General features: G+C 38.2%; 1 pseudogene; it reads left to right on the forward strand.

Moving 5' to 3' along the window:
* Positions 1 to 3,376: 3,376 nt before the first annotated feature.
* On the forward strand, positions 3,377 to 3,476 carry LOC113300774 (annotated as a pseudogene).
* The last annotated feature ends 9,070 nt before the right edge of the window (positions 3,477 to 12,546 follow it).

The following is a 12,546-nucleotide window of genomic DNA, read 5'->3' on the forward strand; positions in this document are numbered from 1 at the left end:
ACTACATTTCTGCACCCTTTTGTCTCTAATGTCTGGAAAATTCTGTAACAAAGGATCCATCTAATCAATCTAGGTTTGGTATCCTTCTTAGATAAAAGGTATTTCAAAGCAGCATGATCTGTATAGATTACGATCTTAGAACCTAATATAGGATCTAAACTTATCCAAGGCAAACACGATGGCTAAATTCCTTCTCGGTAGTTTGTATAGTTCATTTGGGCATCATTCAGAGTTTTGCTAGCATAGTAAATCACATGAGTAATTTGTTTTCTCGTGACCTAGACGCCTATAGCATAATCTGAAGATCACACATAATTCAAAGGGTAGGTTCCAGTTAGGTGCCTGGACTATCGGGCAGTAGTGAGTAAAGTTTTAAGCTTCTCAAAAGCCTCTAAACAAGCATCATCAAAGACAAACTTAACATCTTTCAAGCAAATTGCAAAGAGGTCTAGAAATCAAGCTAAAATCCTTAATGAATCGACGGTAAAAACCTGCATGCCCTAGGAATGACCTAATATCTTTTACGGTTTTTGGGACCTGTAAAGTCTTAATAAGGTCAACTTTGGCTTTGTCTACCTCTATACCCTTTGAAGAGACGATGTGCCCTAACACAATTCCTGATTTAACCATGAAATGGCATTTTTCCCAATTAAGCACTAAATTTTTTTCCTTACACCTAGTCAACACTAATGTCAAATGATGCAAGCACTCATCGAAAGATGAACCAAACACTGAAAAATCATCCATAAAGACCTCTAAGAACCGTTCTACCATATCAGAAAATATGCTCATCATACACGCTGAAAAGTTGCAGGGGCATTACATAGCCCGAAAGGCATGCGTCTATACGCAAAGGTACCAAAGGGACAGGTAAAAGTGGTTTTCTCTTGGTCTTCTGGGGCAATAACGATCTGATTATAACCGGAGTAGCCATCTAAGAAGCAATAGTGACTATGTCCAGCTAATCGCTCTAGCATTTGGTCGATAAAAGGAAGGGGAAAGTGATCCTTCCTTGTGACCTTGTTCAATTTCCTATAGTCAATACACACACGCCATCCCGTGGTCACTCGGGTTGGGATTAATTCATTATTATCATTCTGGACTACAGTGATACCTGATTTCTTGGGGACAACCTGAACAGGGCTGACCCACTTACTGTCTGAAATTGGGTAAATAATACCCGCATCTAACAACTTAAGCACCTCTTTTCGAACTACCTCTTTCATGTTAGGGTTCAGTCGACGTTGCATCTCCCTAGAAGGTTTGGAGTCTTCCTCTAAATGAATCTGATGCATACACACAGTAGGACTTATACCCTTAATGTCTGCTATAGTCCACCCTAAAGCTTCCTTATTGTCTTGAAGTACATTTACTAGCCTACTTTCCTGATCACTATCCAAATCGGAAGCTACAATCACAGGTAAAGTCTCAGATGGGCCTAAAAACACATACTTTAGAGTATCGGGTAGTGGTTTAAGGTCCAACTTTGGGGGCTCTTCTAAAGAAGGAATTAGGGTAGTCTCAGAAACTGGTAACGGTTCGAACCTAGCTTTCCATCTATCAGTGTCTAACACAGGGGTAGAATCTAATAGAGCATTCACCTGTTCAATAGTGCTATCGTCGTCAAAATCTAAACCAAAATGGGATAGACAACTTTCTAATGGGTCTTCAGACAAATGTTTGGTAATGACTCCTGAACTAAGGCTTCTATCATGTTCACCTCTTCAACACGTGTCATCTAGCTCATGAGGTTGCTTACTGACATTAAAAATGTTCATCTCCATAGTCATATTACCAAAAGATAAACTCATCACACCATTTCGACAGTTAATGATCGCATTAGACGTAGCTAAAAATGGGCGACCTAAAATCACAGGTATCTGGTTCTCTGGGTCAGGGACAGGTTGGGTATCTAGGACCACGAAATCCACTGGATAAATAAACTTGTCGACCTCAATAAGAACATCCTCGATAACACCTCGAGGGATTTTAACAGACCTATCAGCTAACTGCAGTGTCATCTGAGTAGGTTTCATTTCACCAAGTCCTAGCTGTAAGTATACATGGAATGGCAGTAAGTTCACACTGGCTCCTAAGTCAAGTAAAGCTTTTTCTACCCGGAAGTTACCTATTGTGCAAGCAATGGTAGGAGAACCTGGGTCTTTGTACTTTGGAGTTGTGGTGTTCTGAATGATTGAACTTACGTGACTAGCTAAAAAGGCTTTCTTATGGACGCTAAGTTTTCGCTTTCGCGTACACATATCCTTAAGGAACTTGGCATAAGCAGGAATTTGCCTAATTGCATCTAATAAGGAAGGTTTATGGTAACTTGCTTAAAAACCTCCACTATGTCATTAAAGTTCGATTCCTTCTTTGTTGGTACTAATAGCTGAGGAAATGGGGCTCTAGGCAAAATCAGACCTTTCAGGAACCGAATTCACATCATCAGAAACTTTATCAGTCTCTTCAGCTACTGGTCCTGAGAGGTGAGATCCTGAGGGGTGAACTACAGTATGTTCACTATCGGGCATGGTTACCTTATTGTCTACAACTCTACCACTTCTAAGGGTTCTAACATTCAATTGATTCGATGGTTTTGCACCTAATTCATGAACTCCTCTAGGGTTGGGTTGTGTTTGACTAGGAAACTTACCTTTTTCTCTCAAAGAATCACTTATCAGACCAACCTGGGTTTTTAACTCGGAAATAGCCTGACTATTTTCTTGTCCTATCCTGTTACTAGCTTGTAGACTCTGTTCTACGGATAACTGAATTTTGCAGTTTGCTGAGTTAACAAGGCGAGAGATTCCTCTAAACTTAGGATTTTCTTATCTGACTGATTCTGAAACTGAGCTAGTCCTGAAGGATTCTTAGTATAGCCAAAACCTGGGGGAGCATTAGAATTACTAAACTGACCTTGACTTTGGCCCTTAGACCACGAAAGGTTCGGATGGTTTCTCCAACCAGGATTATAGGTTTCTGAATATGGGTCAATCTTTTGACGGTTATCAAATCTAGTGTTATTATAAAGAGCATTGGCTGCTCTTCAATATTCTGGCCTTCCCCAAAAAGGCTCCACTCTACCACTAGTCTGGCCCACTTCTAAGGCTTCTAACCTTTTTGCTATAGCAGCAATTTTGGCATCTGATTCATAGCCTCCTTCTACCCTATTAACGTTTCCTCTACTTAAAAGAATTTTTTCTGGGGTGCCCTACTATTTTCCCATTGCTGGGTTTTTTCGGCGATTTCATTAAAAAATTCCATCGCCGCATCAACAGTTTGGTTTTCAAATCCACCAGTGCATAGAGACTCAACCATGGTCGTTGTGGAATAATCTAAACCCTCATAAAGGATCTGAACTAGCCTAACCTTTTCTAAACCATGATGAGGACACTGGGATAATAAATCATTGAACCTTTCCAAATACCTATATAAAGATTCTCCCTCTTGTTGTGAAAATGTGCATATTTGCGTCCTAATAGACGATGTTTTGTGCCTAGGGAAAAACTTATTGAAAAAGGCAGATGTAAGTTGTTCATATGTCTCAATTGACTCGGAGTCCAAACTATACAGCCACGACTTGGCCTTATCTTTCAGGGAAAATGGGAATAACCTAAGTTTCAAAGCATCATCATCTAAGCCTCTAATTCTTAGAGTACTACAAATTTCCTCAAAATCCCTAACATGGTAATAAGGGTTTTCATTTTCTTTCCCTAAAAAGATTGGGAGCATCTGTAAGGTCCCAGGTTTCAGTTCATAGGGTGCCTCCGTTTCAGCTAACTTAATACACGAAGGACGAGTAGTCCTAGTTGGATTCAACAAAGCTTTCAAAGTTGCCATTTCTGGCGCTATCGGAGCAACAGGATTCTCTCCTCAGTCAAAGGACGTTCAAAAACAGACTCTTCAAAAGTCGGACTTTCTAGATTAAGGTAATCGAGACGCTTCGAACTACTAGGTTTCTCTTTAACAAATCTACCTAGTGCGTCTCTTTTACGTTCAGGCATACAATAGAATTTTCTAAATTGGAAGGGTAAGCAAACACAGATCAAGGCCGACTCAACCAAATCAAACCTATTGATTTCTAGCAAACAAAAAGCATGATGGCTCCACTTAGATTGTTTCTAGACCAGCTTCTAATCCTTCGAACGGGAATTCGTTACAATTTAAGCAAACCCCTCTGGAATCAATCCGAGTTAACGTAAGTTGAATAGAGGCGAGGGAAGCTCGGTGGAGCTTTGATACCCAAGGCCTCACCGGTATTACAAGGCGGCGCAGTCACGCATTCAACTTACAGAAACCGTCAAGAACTTCGAAGTATGCTTAAAAGAGTAACCAATATTTTTCGAATGACTTTCCTGTTAAGCTCGTTACCCTATCGGTCTCGTTCTAGTCAAAATTTTAGGCTTAGGTCCGCGTAGGTTACGTGTTCCTAATGCGGGCAAGAAGAGAACGGTGATGAAATCCGAACCCTTATCTTGTATGGCCAGGCCTTGCCCTTTACTAGAAAAATAAATGTCTGTATTCAGTCCTCAACATATATGCATATGAAGGAGTCCAGTAACTCGCTGACAAGGGATTCGCGAGTGTTTAAAATCTTACCTCACGTTCCCGACGGGGGATGAATCGGTTGTAGTCGACTCGGGCCACTGACTCCGATGTCTAGTGTACGAACCCAAGGTGCAGAGACAATATCGTAATTGTCCTCCTTCTCTGCAAACAGTTTATATTTAAAGTACCCTTCCGTAGGGTAATAAAAAAATAATGTCCCAAAGTCCAAAAGTCCAAAAAAAAAAGGTAAAGAAAAATTACAAAAATAATAAACCCTAATACAGTTTTTTTTTTTCTAAAAGGAAATAAACAAACCCTAAACTAAAATTGTCTAAAATAAAATTGTCTTCTTTTCTGTTCTTTTTGCTTTAATCTTTAGCTCCAAGTATTTATGAAATCACCAAACTCTTTGGCTCAATTTTCTTTATGATCCAGAACCTGTAGACACAAGATAAATACCCAAAAACATAAAAAACGACAAAAAAAATAATATCTAAAACCCTAAAAACAAGTCCGCGTTGGCGGCGCCAAAAATTGATGTGATTTATAGATAGTGGTTCGATTCTCAGACTTGTGAAGGATATTAATTAGACTTAAATTCTAATATTAAAATATAAAACTCACTAAAAATTATAGCAAACTCAATCAAAGTTGATATCAATATTAAAAGAACACTATGGCTAAGATTCCACTATTTTCCAAATTCAAAGTGATTTAATCCAATATTTATATTCATGCAATTTTTTTCGTTCAATTTGATTCTAAACTATTGCAACAAGTAGATTCTCAAAATAACAAGTGTAAATCCGAAGCATAGAACATCAAAAACCTAGGTCCAAGCATGCTCTATCAAAAGAAATAACAATTGCTTAACAAGAATCATTCAAACAATTTTCACTCAAGGCAAAACAATCATAAAAATAATTGCGATAAATAAATAAATAAGAATATACCACTTTTTGTTGGAAAAATAGCTTCCTCTATCGCCTCAGCAATGGGGTTTAGCTCCTCATATTAATCACTTGCTCAAAATACATGTTTGTTGCTCGAAAGTTGATTAAAAGAGTGAAAGGTGTAAAGCAGCTGATTTGCAACAGCGTAAAAGTATTACAGATCTCTGGTACAAAGAGGAACAATGATTACTGTTGTATATAAACGTTACTTATCTTCTGTTGTTGAACAACGACACTGTTCTGCGACTGTTCCTCGTGCGTCAATAATCTTCGCGTTCTTGAGTTGTACAGCAGCAGAAACAAAGTTTGATAAAACTATGATTTCTTCTTTTCTGGCTCTCCTCAGGTCCCCAAACTCTCGACACCCCTTCTATGTGACCCAAACAATCTATTTATATCAAAAATACCGATTAAATCTCTCCTAAATCTTCCAAAATCTCTTTCCTTCTCTTCACGGCAAAGTTGCGGCAATTCTTGTTTTAGAATTTCTACACGTTTCTGAGATTTCCTTTTTATTCTAAACTCTTCCTTAGATAGATACAAATCTTTGGGAAGGTTCATAGCACTTTAATCTCTCTAAAATTCCCTAAAACAGGTCACACACGTGACTTTCCATATTTTTTGTTGTGATAAAAATCCGTCGATTGAGCCCAGTCTAATCGATTTCAACACCCATATCAGATTCCTAGACCCATAAGGAGTCTATCCTATGAAAATCAGAGGTTTAATCGACCTCAAACTCCTCCAAATCAAGAACCCTAAAATCTGTTCTTCACTGCCAAGATATTTCCCGCCAAAACTTGGTTTTTGAAATGTTGAAGATGGTCGCCCCCTATCCAGAGTAGGGGTGCGATTAGCAGCTGCCTGGAAATGGGATGCCCCTTAGTAATTAGGTTACCCCTTATCCAAAGTGAGAGTCCGAATAACAAATGTCCTTTCATGAACGCAAAAAACACTTTTCGAGCCAATTTCGCCGCAAAATCTTATTTTTCCAAAAACACCTACAAAGACATAAAAAGCCAAAATAAATACAAAATCGAGCACTAACAATATATACAATTGAGATTATATCAGACACAAAAATGTGTCTATCAAAAAGTATCAGCTCGGAACTTCAGTTTATCAGGGAAAATAACATATGACTTCTGGGAAGTGGTAACACTATTATAGTCTGGTAGCATACTTGGATTCCAGGTCTTAGTAATCCTCCAGAACCAAAAATTATTATAGTCAATCCCTCGAGTTATATTCTAGTGAAGCAGTTGCTTAATACTTCTCAAGATAACTGGAATTTAAAACTTCTGCAGTCACTTTTTACACCTGAGACAAAGAGATTGATCTCCGGTATTACTATACATTGAGAGCAAGAAGACACACTACTCTGGAGTCTTGAGAAAAATGGATGATTCTCAGTCAAATATGCTTATCGTAAGATTTATGCCGATAAATATAGAACCGCACCTTCTAATCCTAAAATCAAGAATCTTTGGAATCGGATATAGTCTCTGCCAGTCATTCCTAGGGTTTAACACTTTCTCTCGGAAAGTTTTCTAAATATCCTTTCAACAAGGGAAAGATTGTTCAGTATAATCCAACTATGAATACATCTTCTACCTTATGTGAAGCTGCTAATGAAAGTTTATGTCATGTCCTTCTCCATTGCAAATTCTCAAGAACGGTTTGGTTTGGTATGCTTGGTATTCAAATTGATCTTCGGGAATCTATTATTCAGTTTATTTCTCGGTGGTTTTCCCAAATTCAACAAGGTGATAGATCGGTTGAAGAAATAAGTAAAATGGATATCATAGCTTGGGACATCTGGAAAGAGAGATGTGCTAAAGGTTTTCAAGATGTCAGACTTGAACCTAACAATATGATGCTTCGGATATCTAATATCCTATATGAGAAATCGCTGGTTAAAGCTACACCCTTTGTCAGACTGGTTTCAACGGAAACTAGACTTTCTGTCAAATGGTCTCCACCTTCCAGGGGTGTTATTCTTTTGAATTTAGATGGTTCTTATGATGATATTAGTAAAAATGCTGGCATTGGTCTAATCATTCGTGACTTTGATAGACGCATTTATGTGTCTAATGTGTCTCAATTGTATGTATTGTTAGTGCTCGGTTTTGTATTTATTTTGTTATTTTATGTCTTTGTAGGTATTTATAGAGAAATAAGCTCTTGCAGCAAAATTGTCTTGAAAACTGGTGTTTTACACCCCAGGATAAAGTACTAAAGGAACCCCAGAAATGCACCGGAAGCACCCCAGAAAAATTACTATTTAAGCCCAAAAATTACTATTTGCACCCCATAAGGCAAGTGCTAAAGGGAAACCCGTACAGGATTAGGGGGAGGACATCTTCTTCTCAAATTCAAAACCAATTTTGGCGGGAAAACATTTCACTTCACTGGAAGAATTTCGATCGAATGTTTGGAGGAGTTTTTGTGTGATTCAATCGTTGAAACTTCATGGGTAGTTGTGATATGTCCTAACAGAGCTAGTATGGGTGTTTGTTTCGGTCAATTTGGCTGGATAACTTGGTTTAATCCAAACAGGGAGTTGGAGGAAAAACATGAGCTTGCATGAGTTGTGAGGAATTTAAACGTGTACTGCACGTGCTTGGAAGAGTTGATCGATATTCTGGAGCGTGAAGAAGGTATAGAAGTAAAGAAATAATATATTTTCAAGAATAAAAGAAATAATGGGATTAAATAAAGAGATTTTGGGAGATTCAATGTCGCAATGATGTATAAATAGGTTCCTAGGATCACATAGAAGGATTGGAGGAGAGTTTGGGGTCGAGAGGAGAGCTCAGGAAGCGTGAATCAAGATTTTTCAGAACTCTGTTGCTGCTGCTCGTGAAGAACAGGGAAACAACGACGGTTTCTTCATCCATCGTAACAGTTTCTTCAAATGCTTGTCACAGTTTCTTCAACTGGTTTGCAACATTTATCTTCATTGTAACAGTTTCTTCATCCTCTTCTGCAAAATTTATCTTCATTGTAACAGTTTCTTCATCCTTTTCTGCAACATTTATCTTCACATTTGTAACGGTTATCTTCATCATAGCAGTTGAGAGTTGAAACAGTCGGTCTGCAACGCGCATATGCTGTTGCAGATTTCCTGTTTCACTATTTTCTCTTCTTGTAAACACTTTTTGAGCCATGAATACATATTTTGAGTGTGTTTCCAACATGATGAGCTAAACCCAATCTTCCGGGGCGATGGAGGAAGTCATTCGTCCAAAAGTTATGTGGTAAAATTTATTTGAATTTATTTATGCAATTCTTTTATGATTATTTGCACCGAATGAAAATTGAGTAATGATTTTTATTAATTAGTTGTGTTTTCTCTTGATGAAGTATGCTTAGTTTAGGGCTTTTGATACTTCATTCTTGCGATTAACAATTGATGTTTTGAAAATCTAATTTAGGCAATGATTAGAATCACAATTTCTTTTGATTGGAGTTATATTGTCTAGAATTGCATGATAAAAATTAACATTAAATTACATGAATTTTGGTGAATGGTGAAATCCTGAACCCCGGTCTCTCTAATATAATCAGTTTTAATTTGCTTTATTTTCTTTAGTTTTAAAATTTAAATCTAAAAGCACAACCTTCACAAGTCTTGAACGAACTCTATTATTTATTACTACAACAACTTTGAAATTATACCAAATTTTTGGCTTGTCTTTAGGCTAGAGTTTTTAGATTTTTTTTTTTTTAGGTTTTTTTTTTATTTGTTCTTCTTTACGTTTTTGGGTTTTTGTCTTTTTCTTTCAGATTTTGGAATTTGGAGCGAAAGAAAATTTTGCCAAAGCTTTTGGTGAATACTTAAAGACTGGAGTAAAAGGCAAAGCGAAAGGGCGAAAGAAGAAGATTTTTTTATATAAAAAAAAAGAGAGGAAAAAAAGGAGACATTTTTATTTTTGTAGATTTTTATTTTTTTTAGACTTTCTTTTTCTTTTGCACTTTATATTTTTGGACTTTGGACTTTAAATTTTGGGACATTATTTTTTAAACCCTACGGAAGGGTGGTTTATATATAAACTGTTTGCAGAGAAGGACGGTGATTACGATATCACCTCGGCCCCTCGGGTTCGTACATGACATAGGAGTCGTGTCCCGAGTCGACTACAAAGGTTCATCCCCCGTCTGGTACGGGAGGTAAGTTTGTCGAAACACTCGCGAATCCCCTGTCAGCGAGTTACTGTCTTCCTTCGTATGCATATATGTTGAGGACTTGAAAACGGCTGCTTTAATTTCCTAGTAAAGGGCAAGGACTGGCCATACAAGATAAGGGTTCGGATTTCATCACCGTTCTCTTCTTGCCTGCCTTAGGAAAACGACACCAAACGCGAACCTAAGCCTAAAATTTTGACTAGAACGAGACCGATAGGGTAACGAGCTTAACAGGAAAGTCATTCGAAAAATATTGGTTACTCTTTTAAGCATACTTCGAAGTTCTTGACGGTTTCTGTAAGTTGAATGCGTGACTGCGCCGCCTTGTAATACCGGTGAGGCCTTGGGTATCAAAGCTCCACCGAGATTCCCTCGCTTCTATTCAACTTACTTTGATTCGGATTGATTCCAGAGGGGTTTGCTTAAATTGTAACAAATTCCCGTTCGAAGGATTAGAAGCTGGTCTAGAAACAATCTAAGTGGAGCCATCATGCTTTTTGTTTGCTAGAAATCAGTAGGTTTGCTGTAGTGGAGTCAGACTTGTTTGTGTTTGCATAGAACATCCCTTCCGTTTTATGACTTTTCTTTTTGATTTTGTTTTTCTAGTGTATGCCCGAAGTTTTTAAACGGGATTGGAAAAGAAACACTCTAGGTCGTTTGATTAGTGACAAACCTAGTAGTTCTTCTTGTGAAGGCGGGGAGCTCGAAGACTCTTCTTTTGAGAGCCCCGTTTTTGGAAACTTCAGTTTTGAGAATCTGTCTCTTTGTGAGGAAAGTACCCCTAGTCCTTTGGTAGTGCCAGAAATGGCAACTTTGAAAGCTTTGCTAAACCCAACTAGGACCTCTCGTCCGTCTTGTATCAAGTTAGCTGAAACCGAGGAAAATTATGAACTGAAACCTGGGACTTTACATATGCTCCCAATGTTTTTAGGGAAGGAGAATGAGAACCCCTATTTTCATGTTAGGGAATTTGAGGAAGTTTGTAGTACTCTGAAAATTAAGAACCTAAGTGATGATGCGTTGAAACTTAGGTTATTCCCCTTTTCCTTAAAAGATAAAGCCAAATCTTGGTTGTATAGTTTGGACTCTGAGTCAATTGAAACCTATGACCAACTTACTTCTGCCTTTATACATAAGTTTTTCCCAAGGCATAAAACATCGTCTATTAGGACACAAATATGTACTTTTGCCCAACAAGAGGGAGAATATTTATATAGGTACTTAGAAAGGTTTAGTGACTTGATATCTCAATGTCCTCATCATGGTTTGGAGAAGGTTAGGTTAGTTCATATCCTCTACGAGAGTTTAGATTATTCAACAACAACCATGGTTGAGTCCTTATGCATAGGTGGGTTTGAAAATAAAACTGTTGATGAAGCGATGACATTTTTGAATGAAATCACCGATAAGACCCAACAATGGGAAAATAGTAGGGAACCCCAGAAAACAATTCTTCTAAGTACAGGAAATGTTAATAGGGTAGAAGGATCTTATGAGTCATATGCCAAAATAAGAGCTATAGCCAAAAGGTTAGAAGCCTTAGAATTAGGTCATTCTAGTGGTAGTAGTGGAAGAAATGAGCCTTTTTGGGAAGGCCATGTTGTTGAAGAGCAAGCCAATGCTCTTTATAACAACACTAGGTTTGATAACCAACAGAAGTTTGACCCATATTCAGAAACCTATAACCCTGGCTGGAGAAACCATCCAAACCTTTCTTGGTCCAAGGGACAGAATCAAGGTCAGTCTAGTAATGCTCAGGTTCCCCCAGGTTTTGTATATACTAAGAATCCTTCAGCTCCGGTACAGTTTCAGAACCCTTCGGATAAGAAGATTATGAGTTTAGAAGAGTCTCTTGCTTTGTTAACTCGTAATACTGTGCAGTTTCAGCAATCTGTTGCTCAAGGTTTAGAAGAAAATAAGAGAATAGGTCAGGCTAACTCTCAGGATATTTGCGAGTTGAAAACCCAGGTTAGTCAGATAAATGAGACATTGAGAGAAAAAGGAAAGTTTCCTAGTCAACCACAACACAACCCTAGGGGAGTCCATCAAATAGCTTAAGCTGGTGAGAAATCATCAAACCATGTGAACTCGATAATAACGCTTAGGAGTGCTAAAACGGTAGACAATAAGGTAGCCATTCCTAGTGGATATACTATAGTTCCACCTTCTACTTCCCAAGAGGAGCCCGTAGACGAGGAAACTGAAACAGTCTCTAAGGATTCCCAAGAAATTGCTGATAGGTTTACCTTTGTGCCTAGAGACCCATATCCACATTTGTTAGCCCCAACAAAGAAGGAGTCGACTTTCAACGAGATAATGGAAAATTTTAAGCAGGTGAACATCAACATTCCGCTATTAGAAGCAATTAGGCAGATGCCTGCTTATGCCAAGTTCCTTAAAGATCTTTGTACACGAAAGCGTAAGCTTAATGTCCATAAGAAAGCTTTTTTAGTTGGTCAGGTAAGTTCCATTCTTCTGAACCAAACACCCCCTAAGTATAAGGATCCTGGATGCCTTACCATATCTTGTGCGATTGGTAATTACATGGTCGATAAAGCTTTACTTGACTTAGGAGCTAGTGTTAACTTACTCCCGTATCATGTGTACACCCAGCTAGGTCTTGGTAAGTTGAAACCGACTAAAATGACACTACAATTAGCTGATAGGTCTGTCAAAGTCCCTCGTGGTGTCATAGAGGATGTTCTGATTGAGGTTGATAAGTTTATTTATCATGTGGATTTCGTTTTTCTAGACACCCAACCTGTTCAGGACCCAAGTCGTCAAATCCCAGTGATTTTAGGTCGCCCATTTTTAGCCACAGCTAACGCTGTCATCAACAGTAGGACTGGGCTTATGA

The sequence above is a fragment of the Papaver somniferum genome, chromosome 7 (genome assembly GCF_003573695.1).
Source record: "Papaver somniferum cultivar HN1 chromosome 7, ASM357369v1, whole genome shotgun sequence".
In the NCBI taxonomy this organism is placed as follows: Eukaryota; Viridiplantae; Streptophyta; class Magnoliopsida; order Ranunculales; family Papaveraceae; genus Papaver; species Papaver somniferum.